Source organism: Lycium ferocissimum, unplaced genomic scaffold (genome assembly GCF_029784015.1).
Source record: "Lycium ferocissimum isolate CSIRO_LF1 unplaced genomic scaffold, AGI_CSIRO_Lferr_CH_V1 ctg16550, whole genome shotgun sequence".
Taxonomy (NCBI): Eukaryota; Viridiplantae; Streptophyta; class Magnoliopsida; order Solanales; family Solanaceae; genus Lycium; species Lycium ferocissimum.
This window is the reverse complement of record NW_026716665.1, coordinates 10,022-27,199: the sequence shown is the minus strand read 5'-3', so window position 1 is coordinate 27,199 and position 17,178 is coordinate 10,022. Positions and strand designations below refer to the sequence as shown.

General features: G+C 39.5%; 1 non-coding gene across 1 annotated transcript; it reads left to right on the top strand.

The window, feature by feature from the left end:
- Positions 1-308: 308 nt before the first annotated feature.
- On the top strand, positions 309-414 carry LOC132042616 (small nucleolar RNA R71). The gene has a single exon (XR_009411518.1). It is a non-coding gene; the product is annotated as a small nucleolar RNA R71 (small nucleolar RNA).
- The last annotated feature ends 16,764 nt before the right edge of the window (positions 415-17,178 follow it).

The following is a 17,178-nucleotide window of genomic DNA, read 5'->3' as shown; positions in this document are numbered from 1 at the left end:
TCACCTTCTTCGATTCCCTCTCATCAAGCCTCTTTGTCAGTAAAGAGAGACTAGTGGCCAATTGTGCCAACGTCTGCTGTGTTTCCTGGCTATCTTTCACAATATTTTGAATCAATAGTGTTCCAAGTGATAGCCCATCAGAATTACTTGAGTGCCATGCTTGACTGTTTGTATTCAATCGATCAAGTATATCAGTAATATTAGCATAGGACTTATTCATGAAACACCCGCTGGTAGCATTATTGTCTATCTCTTGGGTCATAGGATCCAACCCTCTGTAGAACTTTTCCTTCAAAATCTGATCTGGAAAACCATGGTTTGGACTCCTATCCAAATATTCTTTGTACCTCTCCCAAGCTTCAAAAATTTGTTCCCCATTACGTTGTTTGAACTCATAAATCTGATCATGAATTTCAGCTCTTTTACTCGGGGGTACCACTTCATGAGAAACACTTTGACTATCTCTTCCCATGTAGCAATAGAGTTTCGGGGCATCTTGGTGAACCATTTTCTCCCTTCTTCGGCTAATGAATATTTGAAGAGTTTCAGCCGGACCGCTTCTTGAGTCACACCCCGTTGGATATTCTAAGAGCACACATCCAGAAAGTTTGTTATATGTTGGTGAGGGTCATCATCGACTGCATTCCGAAAGTATCCCTCTTGTTTGAGCATATGATAGAGGGAATTATCAAACTTGACAGTAGTAGCAGTTACCCTCAGATGAATTATTGCAGATGCAAAGTCTTCATCAGCTTCTGACTCATCAGCAAAAACATTGTCGATTGGAAGATCGTTGTTAGCCATGATCACCTGGTTTACAAGATAGCGAACAAGGTGTGTTGGAATATGACAAAGACTTTAAGAAGAGTAAACACTATTTAGTAATTCCAAAATCGTATTCCCCGGCAATGGCGCCAAAATTTGATATGCTCAAATTTAGCGTAAAGCGGACGATGTCAAATATAGTAACCCAATGAGGTTGGAGTCGAATCCCACAGAGAATTTGGTATGAAAAGTTTACTAAACAAGTATTATACTAATCTTGTGGTCCTGGTGTATTCCAGAAAAAGGGTTTTATAGTTGTTTTGATTTGTAGACTAATTTAAAGTGACTAGAAATTTAAAGTTGTAAATATATGGGTAAAAAGAACCAAGGTTGTGTCCCCGTCAGATAAAGTGTATGATTATGGGTATCGATCTTGATATACTTCTAATGGATCATTTGTATGGATGCACTTAACCTCTACGTGAATCTAAACTATTTCCCAATAAGAAAAGATTATTTCTTTCTATGTTTTTTTCCAAAGATAAGAGAGTATGCATGAAGAACGGTTAATTATGCCAAGTAAATTCCTCTTATTCCTAAGTGAATTTATTAAACAAGGTTTAAAGCCTTGAGTTCTTGTTATTTGTTCTTACCTAACCCTAGTTATTTTCCCAAATAAACTAAAGTTTATCGCATTAGCTAATGTTTGCAACCACTAACTATATGATGAAAACGAAGAATAAATAAACCCTAACAATCCATTATGCGTATATCATTCACAATCCCCAATCACAAAACACCCATCCTTGGGTTCACAACCTTAGTAAAGGTGTTTAGCTACTCATGGCAACAAGAAAACAATAAAAGATTGAAGATTGCATAATTGAATTTTGTATTAAACTTACGAATAAAACTTGAAAGTAACGAATGTATTTGTCTGGAAAATCTTCAAAAGTAATAACAACTCAAAAGTAATTACTACAAGTCTAAAACTCCAGATGTCTGAAAAATAAAACCTAAACAGGTATTATACAAGTTAAACTCGGAATAATCAATCCCAGTCCTGTTCCAGCTCGACTTGTACTTTGACGGGTTATCGTTCCGCTTCGACTGTCGTTGACATGTCGACGTGCATTACGACGATCTGATGACAACTTTTCAATTCGCAGGACTTCCATCGTCGAGGCACTTCGACGGACCGTCGATCATATCGATGGTTTGATGACTTTTTCACTCTGCGGGACGTTGATCGACGAGGCATCTCGATGGAACGTCGAGCATGTTGACGGTCTGTCCTTAATGCATATCAGTACAGATCACTTGATATCCTCGTTTTTTACTTTCCGAGCATTCTAACTTCGAAATACCTGCACAACACACAAAACGCATCAAACTAACACAAACTTACTTGAAAACAAGTAAAACTTAGAGTAAAAAAGCATTAGATGTGCCATAATTTCATGGCACATCAGAGGGTCAAAATCCAACTCCTGGAAAATTTGGGTGAAGTGCGGGCAAAAAGTGCGGGACGCACTTCAAAGAACGGGCCGTACTTCTATTTCGTACTTCTCAGAATCGCGATTTCTCAGTTGCATTGAAAAGAAAACTCACTGAACTTGAAATTTACATTGCTTATGGATTCTATAACTCCTCAAATTCTAGGAGATATGCCTCTCTCAAGTTGGACCAAAATTTCTGTCTAAAATTCTGCCAAGTTTTCCCAAATTTTTGACAAAATTAATTTTTCCGATTCGGTTGATCCCGAAATCTTTAGACCTTTGTTTAGAACTTGTTAGAGGTCCTCCTTAACCTTATAAGGGTTCCATGACCTCTCTGTCTTACGTTAGTTTACTTACAACGCAAATGACGTGAAAATTTTCGAGGTGTAACATCCTTCCCCCCTTAGAAACAATCGTCCTCGAATGTTAAACTCTCAGAGATCTTATCGAAATTTTGGCAGAGCTTTCTCTGTAACTGTATCACTACCAACCTATGACACAGCAACCCAAAATATACAACGCCACACAGGGCCACAACAAGCAATAACAATAATGGACCCACACGACTAATGACAGTAACTTACAATATATACATACCTGAAGGCTATGATGTCTCAGTCTAAATCCCTTTTGGTAATGGAATCAAATGTAGATATCTGGATCTCCTCCGGGCAAAGCAAGCGCAGATATCTGAATCTCCTGTCTTCCTCAACTTTTCAAGTCATTTCCTCCACATTCACATTCCTTTATAGTATTTTACCAAGATTACATCTTTGATTCTCAATCCACAACCCTAGAACTTGGTGATCTGAGAGGGTAGTAGGAACTTCCTTGTACGATAACTGTTCTATAATCTAAATATCATCAATTAGTACAATTTTGGGGGATTTCTCAATACACTTACGGAGCATGGACGTGTAAAAGACTGGATATGCGGATTCCCAAATCTGAGGGTATATCTCATAGGCCCTTCGGCCCATCTCGCGCATATTCTTGTGAAGTCTAAAATATCCAAGGGTAAACTTGTCTTGCTTAATAATTCTCATAAATCTCTTCAGAATGAAATTCTAAATCTCAAACAATCTGATACTCTCCCATTCTTATATAGCTTCATACGGGCCATCTGGATATGCAAATTCAAGCCACACTTGTCACGACCCAGCTCCGTGGGCCGTGACTGGTGCCCTACCTAGGCACCCAAACAAACTTACGAACCAGATTGTCATGTTAGAGCATATCCAGGTTTAACAGATATTATACGTACCGATAACTGATAGCAGACATCACACAAATACTGAAACGAATGCTATCCTAAGCGGTCGCCCGTGCAGAATCATCATATCAAAATCAAAACTGGCGGAATGCACATCGCCCAGACATACACATACATACAAACATGTGGGCCATATCGGCCATAGCAACAACGGGGCCGCTTAAGGTCGCAAATCGAATCATATGCGAACAAACCGGACCCACGACTCACAAATATGACTACGGATCTACGACAAAACGAACATACGAACATATGACGGGACGGGCCCCGTGCCCCGAATAGTCATAAATATACGAGTATGCATAACGAAGATATATACCAAAATATGGGCTCGGATCAAGGGAGCACTCCAAAGTAGCAGATTGGGTAGCCTAAACCGGAGGATCGCCCAACCGAGCGTTTAGTATTGCGGGCATGAAACGCAGCCCCCGAAGAAGGTGGGGTCGGTGACGGAAAATGTGCGAGTATGTAAAGCATAGGGCAATCCAAACCGTGACTCGGAGTCGGAAGATACGAATAAATAAATACGAAGATTGATCGGACCGTGCGGAATGCGAGTATACAAAATGCAAATAAAAGTCATGCATAGGGCTCGGGAACGTGGTCACCCCCCGACGCCGGTGCCACAACACATCATACTCCGATGTTTTCAAATCCCCCGTACATCTCCGAACACATCACAACATCACACACATCAAATCATCGAATAGATCGGATGCCATATCACATCATAACACCATAAACGGTAACCGGCCCTATGGCGAGGTCTCGAAACCGTAACACATCATACTTCCGAATGTCTCATAATGCGCACGATCGCGGGCCGCCGGATAACGCGAACGAAGTCATAATCATTGGCACGAGCAGAGTAGTGCAGAAACCATATGCAAATTTAAAAGTAAGTTCCAGGACTCGACACATAATTTCATATGCGAACACATTAGGATCAGAAGGCTCAAAATGAGTATCGAGTTAATCGGAATTTAATGTACAAAAGTCGCGAACTTTTAAGTTATCAATTTTTCTCAAAAACACATCGTAGGTCATTCTCGGAAAATTTAGTATCATTCAAAATGAAGGACGTTCAAATATCATTATAGGGCATTCCAAACGGACTTTAGAGTCATAGGCAAACGTTTCCTTTTCATATCATACGAAAATGAGACAAACAAACCAAATAAGGGAATTCTCGGGACTTGCGGGCCCACCTCAGGTCAAATCGAGGTGGCGGGCATGAATTACAAACATTAGGATGCCTAAAGTCATCTATGAGGGTTTCGAAGCGATTCGGATACATTTACAGAAGTTATGGAGGTTTAGGCATTCTTTCAACCAAATATAAGGATTATAGTTCAATTGCGCTGAGTGAATAGTATGCAAAATCAAACTCGGATTTCCAAGAGCAGAATTATCCCCGAGGTTCCAATCTTAACCTAGTATGACTAGGACATGCCAAATGAAGAAAAGGTAGGCTTTACATACCTTACGGACGTCTTATGCTCGCTTAAACTCAAATCCCGTTTCGTCCAGAATCTGCAAATGGTCAAAGTTACCAAATGTAAATCATATGCCTTTAGGGAGCTTATTCTTAGCCCTTACTTGTCTACAAGAATTTGGGCAGCATCTCCCCTATAAATCCAACATCCCCGAGAATTAAACTCGGCTTAGATGACAACAACCAACCCAACAACAACATCAACAATATCAACAACACCAATAATCGCTACAAAACACATATTAACACAATAGTCTTTCTTTCTACATAATGTGTTAACCTCCGTTCTAACTTCACACTTTCCATCCAATATCAACGTTTGCATACTTATCTACTAATTCAAGGCCATTCAAATACATTTCGGGCACTTTTCTTATTATTCCTCACAATACACAAGTTTTCCATCAAACCCATAATTCATCCAAAACCTCAATCTTCAACATGCATATTCATAACATTTTTCCATCTTCCAATTTCATAAATCATAATCATAATTCACATCTAAGATCTTACTTCCACACTTATATAAAAATCATATAAAATCCACATAATTTCTCATAATTACATACAAGCAATTTCAATGCCAATTCAAGTCATTAAACCTTCATTTGCGTCACAAAGGTCACAACGACACAACTAACAAACTAAATGAACTTGAATTCACCTCTCCTCCATACTACATGGCACACGGCCAAACACACTCTTCACACACACACACGGCCACACACTTCAACACACCACATTTCTATAACTTTCATTCAATTATACTCATCACAACACCTATAAATCTTCTATAACATGAAAAGAAAACATGACATCCTTGCCTTTTCTCAACACCATGGCTCGCGATAATGCACTACCTCACACATACACACGGCCATGCACACACACACCACACTCCCTTAATTCTTATCCAATTCTAGTCATTCTAACATGCATACTTATTTCATAGCACAAAAGAATAGAATTCTTACCTTATTCTTCAAATTTCAACTCGCCGCAAACGTCGTTCTTTTGCTTAACTAGTTATATCACGTCGAAGAGCGTCTTGAGCTTGTTACTAATTCAAGAGGAACAAGATTTTTGCATCAAAGACTGAGGCTCCAAGAATTTTTTTTCTCTTCTTTTTTTTTTTTCTCCTTCTTGGCCGATTGCTTCTTTTCTTTTTTGTTCTTGTTTTTGCTTGGTGTTTCTTGAAATTTCTTGAAGACTAGCCCCTTTTATACATATTAATCACATGGATTAAATTTCCATGGACTTGGGCCTTATGTTGGCCGGCCACTTCCACCATTTTGGGCCTCTTTTCTTTCTTTTTTTTTTGAGCCCAATTGTTGGCCAAATTTTTTTTTGTAATTCATGAAACCAACTTCCGAAATTCCGATTTTATCCTTAACCTTCCTCGATAATTCCGCACCAATGTTTCCATAGCCGACATATTCATACTAGTAAGATCCAAATGTGGCCTTATTTCTTACAAGCAAAGATTATTCCAAACTTTCCAAATATGCTAAAATGCCGGATATAACAACACTAACTGTTCATCTCAAATTTCTTAAAGGTCTAGCATATGTTACACCTGAGAAATTTCCCATTAGCGTACAGTGAATAGACTAACGAAGGGCATGACGTATACGAGGTTTGGAAAAGTGAAAAATAGTCTTTAACGGTCCTAATTAAGATTTCCAAAGACATTCGGGTTAAGACAAGAAAGTTGTTAAGGAAAGCGAGTTATAAGTTGTGTGTCGGGCAAAATTATGAGTATCGAGTTAATGATGTTTTAATGATACTTTGAGAAAGAGTTATAACGCCCCTTAGATTGTTAATGAACTGATAAACAAGTGTTAAGAAGGTTCCATAAGGATTGGAGATCAAACGAGGCGGCGGGAACAACTTCGGTGGAACTGTGAGTTCCACGACCATGTTCCACGGACCATGAAAGGGTATAGAAAATGGGTCATAAATGTGTGAATAGTACTATTGTTGAGTAGTAGTTGGAATGAATCATGAAAATGAATATGTTGAGATTATAAATACGTTATAAATGACGTTTAGAACATGGAATAAGTATTATATGCGGAAGAACACGATAGTGAGCTTTGGTCATGATTATGGAGAATTTGGAGTGAAATTGTGAAATGTGAATAATGTAAATGAATGACGATTGTCGTTTATGATATTGTGATTGTCGTTATGAATGATTGGGAATTGATATGGAATATGGAGGAAGTCGTATAAACAAAGGAAACGCTGCCCAATTTTCTCTAGCTTTAGTAAGTACGTTCTTATGATCGTTTAGCTAATGTCGATACGAATTCCCTTGAAGGTATAAACGAGTGCATTAAAGGAGAACGAGCAAGCAATATAATAATTAAATGACAAAGGTATGTGAGGCTAACCCTTTCTCTCTATGGCATGAATCTTATGACATGAATTTCCCTCCTCTTCATGAATCTCCTATTTTCAAGAAAACTAAGAGTCCTTGTTCATAAATAGCCTTATGAGATATATTAGGATTACGATAATGATAATGATGGGCTTAAGTCTAAAGATCCTAGAATCCACGATATAATGTCTTTATGAAGTTAATGATGTGGACTATAATCTAGTGATGTTTTCCTTATATGCGCTCACCTTAAAACGCTAGTCCCTCCAAGGTGAGATATGACGGTTATGATCAATCCATAACATAATCGGGGATCCACGACCTTATGTCACACCCTTAATCCGATAGGGTGTGATGGGCACCCGACCCTTACCTAGGGCCGAGCGAACCCGCAGACTTTCGTAATACACAAAATCATACAGGGCCAGCAAAACGTGTCAAAATGCAGAAGGAAAATTTTTCAAAGAACAGCATACTTTTCGTCTTTTTCAAATCAAATAAAATCTGTAGTCGTAACGAATCTGTAACATAATGCGTACTGATATATCGGCTTACATAGACGATTACAAAACAAATCTGCAAAGATAATGCATAATAATACATTGGCTTACGCGGCTCGCTCACAAACCGACATATCACACACACGACACTGTCTTCAAAGTCTCTAACATAACTCCGTATACCATACAAAAGCATTCGACATCGGCGGCCTCGAGGAAATGGAGCTCGCCATCCGGACGGAACATCTTCTCGCTAACATCACCTACTCATCCGTGGGTACCGCGTGGCATGAAACGCGGCCCCCGAAGAAAGGGGGGGGCCGATGCGGAATATGTACCGAGTATGCAAAAGCGGAAAATACGAAAGCGAAATCATAACCGAAGTAAGGTGTACGAACGTGAGCATAATAACCCAAATACCAAAGTACTTATATCCGAAATACAAATCATACATAAGCGAGTCGTAAGACACATATAACCATCAGAATGCTCAAAATGCTTAGCTTTATTTTGAAAAACATTTCTGATTCACATATACAGAAAATAGGACATATCATATAACCGGACGTTAATCGAATGCCGAGGAACGTACGGCCCGGTCCATAAATAAAATAATAGTGCCGAGGAACGTACGGCCCGATCCATATATAATATAATAATACCGAGGAACGTACGGCCCGATCCATATATCAGATAATAATCATACATCACACCACGCCATCATATATCATATCGTATCAGATTATCATATCATCAAACATCATATCACATATCACATACGGTCAAACAATGGGACCCGGCGGACAGAACGTGGTCGCCACTCCATCTGGACGCCACAACACATCATACTTCAGAAGGTTTTATATCTCCGAACATCTCCAAAACCCGACATACCGCGGTCAAAAGTCCAGCGGTCAATGTCGCAGCCCGCGGTCAAATGTCCAGCGGGCATTATCACATATCACATACCGCGGTCAAAAGTCCAGCGGTCAATATCGCATATCACATCATACTTCGGAATCACATCATACTTCAGATTGTGCGCACGATAATAACCGACCCGGGATCCGGTGAAGGATATAACACAGAACGCACGAGCAGAATCGTAAGTAGCCATATGCATACAAATCTTTATTACACACTCAACAGAATAACTGAAGCAAACTATTACTTCAAAACCAAGACAATAGTCAAGTCAGATTTTCTTCCGAATATCACTCGGGAACATATTAAACCGAACTTCAGAAACCATAGTCACGTATCAAAATCATAAGTATACGAATCATTATTTCAGACTCAACAGACAATATATAGTCATACTCGGGGGTCGGAAAGGTAGTCATATTGAATTCTTTCAAAAGCCATCAGAATTATACAGAAGAAGATCGCGGGACCCACGGACGAGCGTCAACCCCAATCCGGGCCCGCCTACGAAAATCATAGTCATCATATGTTATCGAATCATTATTACAAACTCAAAAGATAAGTAAACTGATCGTACTTGAAATCGGAATAATAGTCATATCATATCCTTTCAAAAATCGTCAGAAGTACATAAGGAAGGTCGCGGGGCCCACGGAGGGGTGTCGACCCAAGTCGAGCCCGCCCATGAAAATCATAGTCATCATATGTCATAGAATCATCTACGAACATATCAAAGCCATCCGGTTCTGTCTGTGAAAGTTACGGACGTTCGTAGTTTTCGAAATCATTTAGGAACAAAACTCTTTTAAAAACCAAACTTTTATGCAACTTTTTGAAAATCAATCATACAAGACATATAAACCATGGCTTGTCCACATAAGGATGCCAACATCAAAAGCAAATACGACTCACAAACGTGAAAGGATTTTTAAGAATAGAATTACCCCCGAAGCTCATAACATATCATAACTTAGCCATATCTAAGACATGCCAAAAGAAGGAAAGGTAAGTTTTACTTACCTTGATTGCTTCCTAAGCTAATCCAAATTTAAGTCTTGACTTCTCGAGATCTACAACACATCAATAGGCATCGAACATCAGCCATAAGCATCAGAAAGTTCAACTCCAAACCATCATTTTATCTACAGAAATTTGGGCAGCATTTTCCCTGTAAATTCAACACCCCGAGAATTTAACTCGGCCAATATTATCAACAACAATACCAACAACCATTCCAACAACATCAATAATGGATTCAAAACACATTCTAACATTAATAACCCTTTTCCATACAATTTGACGGTATCCCATTTTCATTCAAATCAACCGCATACGATCAAACCAACATCAATGTTCATACGTTCAAGTACTAATCCAAACCACTTAAACAAGATTCAAGAATGCTTCCAACAATCTACAAAATAGCCAAATCAGCCCATTCACTACATAATGGAACCCGAAACTTCCAAATGCCATAAGAACAACAACGATACATTTCTTCTTCAAAATTCACAAACTAGACCAACAAACCACACTTTAACAACATTATTATCATAATTACACAAACTATATTTGATTCAAATCGGCTTCCAAAACAGCCCGCAACAATTACGACACCAACTTGGACCATTAAACTCTCGTTTACATCACATATTCCACAACACAACAACCAAATTACACTAAATAAAATTAGCTCTTCACTTACTACACAACACAACACACACGGCCAAATCCAACATACACGGCCAAACATCAACTCCAATATTTTATGAGTTCCATTCATTTCTACACATCACAACAACGCACAAACATGCTAACTACAATTACTTCACCACTCTTACAACACACATCCATACTCGCCACACTACAACCCACGGTTACAACTTCAACATCCTACTTTCATGTATTTCATTCATTTCTACATATCACAACATACACAAGTCATCCATAAAACATGTAAGGAAGATTAAACCTCACCTTTTCCATTCAATTTCTTCATTCGGCTAGGATGAAAACTTCAAGAACCAACACTTTGCTTGCTTCAACAACAACTCCATGTTGTCTAGGACCTTTCAATGAGTTGAAACACATGAAGAAAATAATTTTCCATGGTCAATTTTGGTCTTCCATTTTTTTTTCTTTCTTGGCCGAACCTCACCCCTTTTTTCTCTCCAAGGTTCTTGAAATTTCTAGAGATGATAAATGATGAAGATGATTTAATTGTCATCTTTTCCATCATATATAATTTGCACAAGTGGCCCTATGGCCCACATCTCACACATGGCCACATAGCCATTTTTTTCATGACTTCTTTGTTTTCATAATTTCACTTCTAACCCCAAATTCTCATGAAATGTCCAACTTTCCATAATTCATCTTTTGGTCCCAAATTTTCCTTATTCCAAATTTACCCTTAACATTCCATACCAATAAAAGATGAATATGCAACTTATGTACTTTTAACAAAATCGGAAAAATTTACAACCTTGTCCTTAACTTATCGCAACCGACTTAGAATATTCCGACGTACAAAGTACGGGGTATAACATCCTTTCCCCCTTTAGAACATTCGTCCTCGAATGTTCAACTAGTCGTATGGGGTCTTAAGGATCTCGATTTCAACTTTTCCTTATTACCATAGCATGCAATCTCGTTCACCAAATATTTCCAAACGCTACTCAAACTCACCCCAATACTAGAGTCGTGATGCACTTCCTTTCTCTTCACCGGTCTAATTCACCCCGTTCTACACGACCTCGTAAGGTTCCTGCCCACGCCACACACTCTAATTTCCCTTAGGCCACTCTAACTTCTCATTTGCCTCTTGCGTCTGAATTTGTAAAATTTCCAGAAAACTTCCTAGGGGGTCACCCATCCTAAAATTGCTCTCACTCCAAAGACGCTTAACTTTGGAACTCCGATGAAATACGATGCTTTAATGCTATTAGGATCGATGAAATACGATGCCGTAATGTTCTAGTATGATCGCGTCCGCACTCACCACATGACCTTCAAAGACATAAATTTTATCTGGAGTAAGTCGAAGCCTTTACAGATTTCAACACATTCTTATAACACAATTACCGTTTTAGCCCTCCTTACTCTTGTCTTACTCATACTATTACTTCTTTCTCGATATCAGCCATACTCGTAGCTTACTCAAATCTTACCATTTCGGTGGACACGACCTTTCAAGTCGTGTCATAAACCCATGTCTCGTTCTCCTTTTATTTCTGGGAAAATTCCGACAGAGTTTCCTCTGTATTTCTTACTATCTCAAAACCTGTACACAGGAGATACCAACAATGCCTCACAGGGCCAAAATACATATATACATATCATATCATATCGCAGCCACACAGGGCTCCCCAATATCATCAACAGTACACAATTGATAAACATACCTCGTATGCCCAACTCAAACGGCACCTGTTACACTTTCTTGTTTACTTTCCCCCTTTAATCTTCAACTTGTATTTCAATCGCAACTTCAATATCTTTCCCAACATATATCTTTCATACCTTTGCTTACCCGTGTGCTTAGTAACTTCCAACATCATCAATCCTTTTCTTCTATCGCCGCTATTATTCTTCACGAAATCAAAGATTAGTGAAAGAAATCCCATTTCCTATAGCTTGATCTATGGCACGATCTCAGATGTGAAAGAAAAGTAACCATCCTAAATGCCCGGTAGCCTCCTGTTTATAAATGTGGCGCGCTTCACACCATAAACAGGACTCTACTGGACACGACTTTGCAGACAACCCATAGGACGAACTGCTCTGATACCAATTTGTCACACCCTCAATCCGATAGGGTGATGGGCACCCGACCCTTACCTAGGGCCGAGCGAACCCGCGGACTTTCGTAATACACATAATCATACCGGGCCCGCAAAACGTGTCAAAATGCACGTAACGAAATTTTTTTTTCAAAGAACAAACATACTTTTCGTCTTTTTTCAAATCAAATAAAATATGTAGTCGTAACGAATCCGTAACATAATGCGTACCGATATATCGGCTTACATAGACGATTACAAAAAAAATCATAATGCATAATAATACATTGCTTACGCATAGCCGCTCACAAACCGACATATCACACACACGACACCGTCCGCAAAGTCTCTAACATAACTCGTATACCATACAAAAGCATTCGACATCGGCAAAGACTCGAGGAAATGGAGCTCGCCCATCCGTAGACGGAACATCTTCCGCTAACATCATCTACTCATCCGTGGGTACCGCGCGGCATGAAACGCAGCCCCGAAGAAAGGGGGTCGATGCGGAATATGTACCGAGTATGCATAGCGTAAAATACGTAAAGCGAAATCATAACCGAAGTAAGGTGTACGTAAAAGTAAGCATAATAACCCAAATACCAAAGTACTTATATCCGAAATACAAATCATACATAAGCGTATCAATTCCATACACATATAACCATCGAATGCTCAAAATGCTTAGCTTTATTTTGAAAAACATTTCGATTCACATATACGATATAAATAGGACATATCATATAACCGAGGGTTAATCGAATGCCGGGAACGTACGGCCCGGTCCATAAATAAAATAATAGTGCGTGGAACGTACGGCCCGATCCATAATATAATATATACCGAGGAAGTAAAATCATCCATATCATATAATAATCATACATCACACCACGCCATCATATATCATATCGTATCGGTTATCATATCATCAAACATCATATCACATATCACATACGGTCCCCGGGACCCGAGTGAGGGACGCGTGGTCGCCACTATGCCATCCGGACGCCACAACACTCCATATCAAGGTTTTATATCTCCGAACATCTCCAAACGCCGACATACGCGGTCAAATAGTCCCCGCCCCTCAATGTCGAGGGACGCGGTCAAATGTCCACGGCATTATCACATATCACATACCGCGGTCAAAAGTCCAGATAATATCGCATATCACATCACACTTCGAAATCACATCATACATACCGAAATCACATCATAACATCATAACTTATCATATGCACGATAATAACCGGCCCGGGATTGGAAGGATATAACACAAAACGATTTGCCTAAAATCGTAAGTAGCCATATGCATACAAATCTTTATTACACCACTCATCCGATTCCAAGCAAACTATTACTTCAAAACGAAGACAACATATCAAGTCGATTTTCTTCCGAATATCACTCGGAACATATTAAACCGAACTTCGAAACCATAGTCACGTATCAAAATCATAAGTATACGAATCATTATTTCGGACTAGACTATATAGTCATAATCGGAAAGGAACCATCATTCATTGAATTCTTTCAAAAGCCATCAAAATTATTCCGAATATCACTCGGAACATATCAACCCCAACTTCCCGCCTACGAAAATCATAGTCATCATATGTTATCGAATCATTATTACAAACTCAAAAGATAAGTAATATAATCGTACTTGAAATCGGAATAATAGTCGTATCATATCCTTTCAAAAAGTCGTTAGTACTACACAAAGAAAGGTCGCGGGACCCACGACGAGGGGTGTCAACCCAAGTCGAGCCCGCCCATGAAAATCATAGTCATCATATGTCATAGAATCATCTACGAACATATCAAAGCCATCCGGTTCGTCTCGTGAAAGTTACGGACGTTCGTAGTTTTCGAAATCAAAACTTTTTTTGAAAACAAAACTTTTTTAAAACCAAACTTTTATGCAACTTTTTGAAAATCAATCATACAAGACATATAAACCATGGCTTGTCCACATAAGGATGCCAACATCAAAAGCAAATACGACTCACAAACGTGCTCGGATTTTTAAGAATAGAATTACCCCCGAAGCTCATAACATATCATAACTTAGCCATATCTAAGACATGCCAAAAGAAGGAAAGGTAAGTTTTACATACCTTGATTGCTTCCTAAGCTAATCCAAATTTAAGTCTTGACTTCTCGAGATCTACAACACATCAATAGGCATCGAACATGTCACGACCCAACTCCGTGGGCCGTGACTGGGGTCCTACTTGGACACCCATACGTACCTACCTAACAACATCCGACGTACCGGATAGCTAATCCGCCGTACCTACATAAATCCATACGTACATAACATACATTGTACGAACATACATATATACATACATAAACCCGTACAAAGGCCGTTAGTGGCTATTATGTCGGACAAAGTTGCGTATCACACATACCTACCTGCATACTGACAACCCACACCTCACGTATATGTCACGTACCTCTAACATACGGGGAAGGCGGGAATCGAAGATTTACGGGGCCCGCCGTACCCAAATAGTCATATATACGATCATACGTACAACAGAGATATATACCAAAAATAGCAGCTCCCATCAAGGTGAGCTCTCACGACGTCACGGACGAATCTAAACGGCGTGCCGTGCGGCGCGTGTACCGCGGGCATGTAACACGGCCCCCCCCGGGGCGGGGTCGACGAAGATGTACCGAGTATGTAAAACGGAAACACAATATACATAAATATAATAACTGAATCAGATACGTAAAAATCATAACAGACGGATATTACGGTATAGCGGACGAATGCGATTCGTGCGTAGTCGAGACTTACGGAGCGTACGGACGAAGTGCCCAAGCGAGGAACGTACTTACGGAGCGTGTGGTCGATTCTCGAGGACGAGGAACCATCTCGGTATGTGGCGGACGATCGAATCCGAGGTACGTATCGGACGTGCGCAGTCATGGTAAATCGCACGGAACTATGCGTGCGAGTCGCAGTCATAATCATACGGGTACGTACGTATCGGAAATCGGATCCCGGCCAATCAAGCACGTACGGATCCCGGCCTTTGCGTGGGACGCGATACGTAACCCCGCCCTCGTAGTACGGGACGCGGTGGACGTACGAATCAAATCATATGCCATCCGGCCGCCATCCCCATAATATCACATAATCGCACCATATCGGTCATATCAAATACGTACGTATCCCGCCCGCACAATCCGAGGGACGCGGTGAACAATGCAATGAGGTGCACGAATCACGTAACCTCGGCCCGGCGCGCGTGAAGGAGATATTGGGACATCCACGAATGTACAAATGAGAAACCATATACATACAGACCAACATACGTACGAATGAACCGAAATAGTCCGGAAAATCAAATCGAATCGAGGTCGGATCATATCGAACGGAATATCCGTAATCGTTCCGTGAGGTCGGATTAGTATCCAAAATTGTAGTAGATAGTCATAATACACTATTAGTTAGCGTACGGAACATAATCAAGGGTTAGCTATGAAAACGGACAAAAATAGACCAATTTGAGTCATACCGGAGTATCGGGGTATCGTGGGCCCACCTCGGACCCAACCTTAATAAAGTACATATACTATAGATAATAAACCTTGTGGAGTCGTCCAAAATCATTTTAGAATGCTTCATTCCATTTATGGAAGTTATATACTTATAGGCCAAATTTAGGAAAAGGGTTCAATCTTATCGACGTATTTTGCGCTAATTTCAATCTCGAATTACGAGAAGCGTAAATGTCATCGAGGCTCGCCGCAAGCCTATTAGACTCGAACATGCCAAAGAAAGATAGGGAAGGCTTTACATACCCCGAGATTGCGTGCTTACGCTCCTCAAATCTCAATTCCGTTTCGTCCAAAATCGCAAATGGTCATTCTTACCAATTACTATTCATGCAAGTTAACATTTCAATCTTTGGGTTATACTTGGCTACCGAAATTTCGGCAAAGACTTCCCACACATATGACATCCCCGAGATTCGACTCGGCTCAAAATAATCAACAACAACCCAACAACAACATCAATAATCACAATGAAACACAACATAACATAATTAGTCTTCTTTCTTCATAAAGCAACAACCTCCAAACTAACTTCACGTTCTCAAACTAACATTAATATTTTCATATTCATCAACCCAACAAGATCATTTCTGAAACATTCCATATCATTTTACGAAATATTCACAAAATATACAAATTTTCCACCAAATTCATAATCCATTCAAAACCTCCAAATTTCAACATAAACATTCGCGACATATTTATATCCTTCAATTTCATTTACAACAATCACCATATACACCTTAGAACTTCATTCTTCTCAATTACATAATCTATAATAAAAACGTATACTTTCCGACAACAACTTAATAACAATTTCTTCATGCTAATTTAAACCATTATTCTTCCATCTTCATCACAAGACTTCAACAACACAATTAACATACTAAATAATTTAATTCACTTTTATTCTATACCAACACCACACGGCCAACCCCTTTTCTTTCCAATTCAACCCAATTCATTCACTTTCATTTC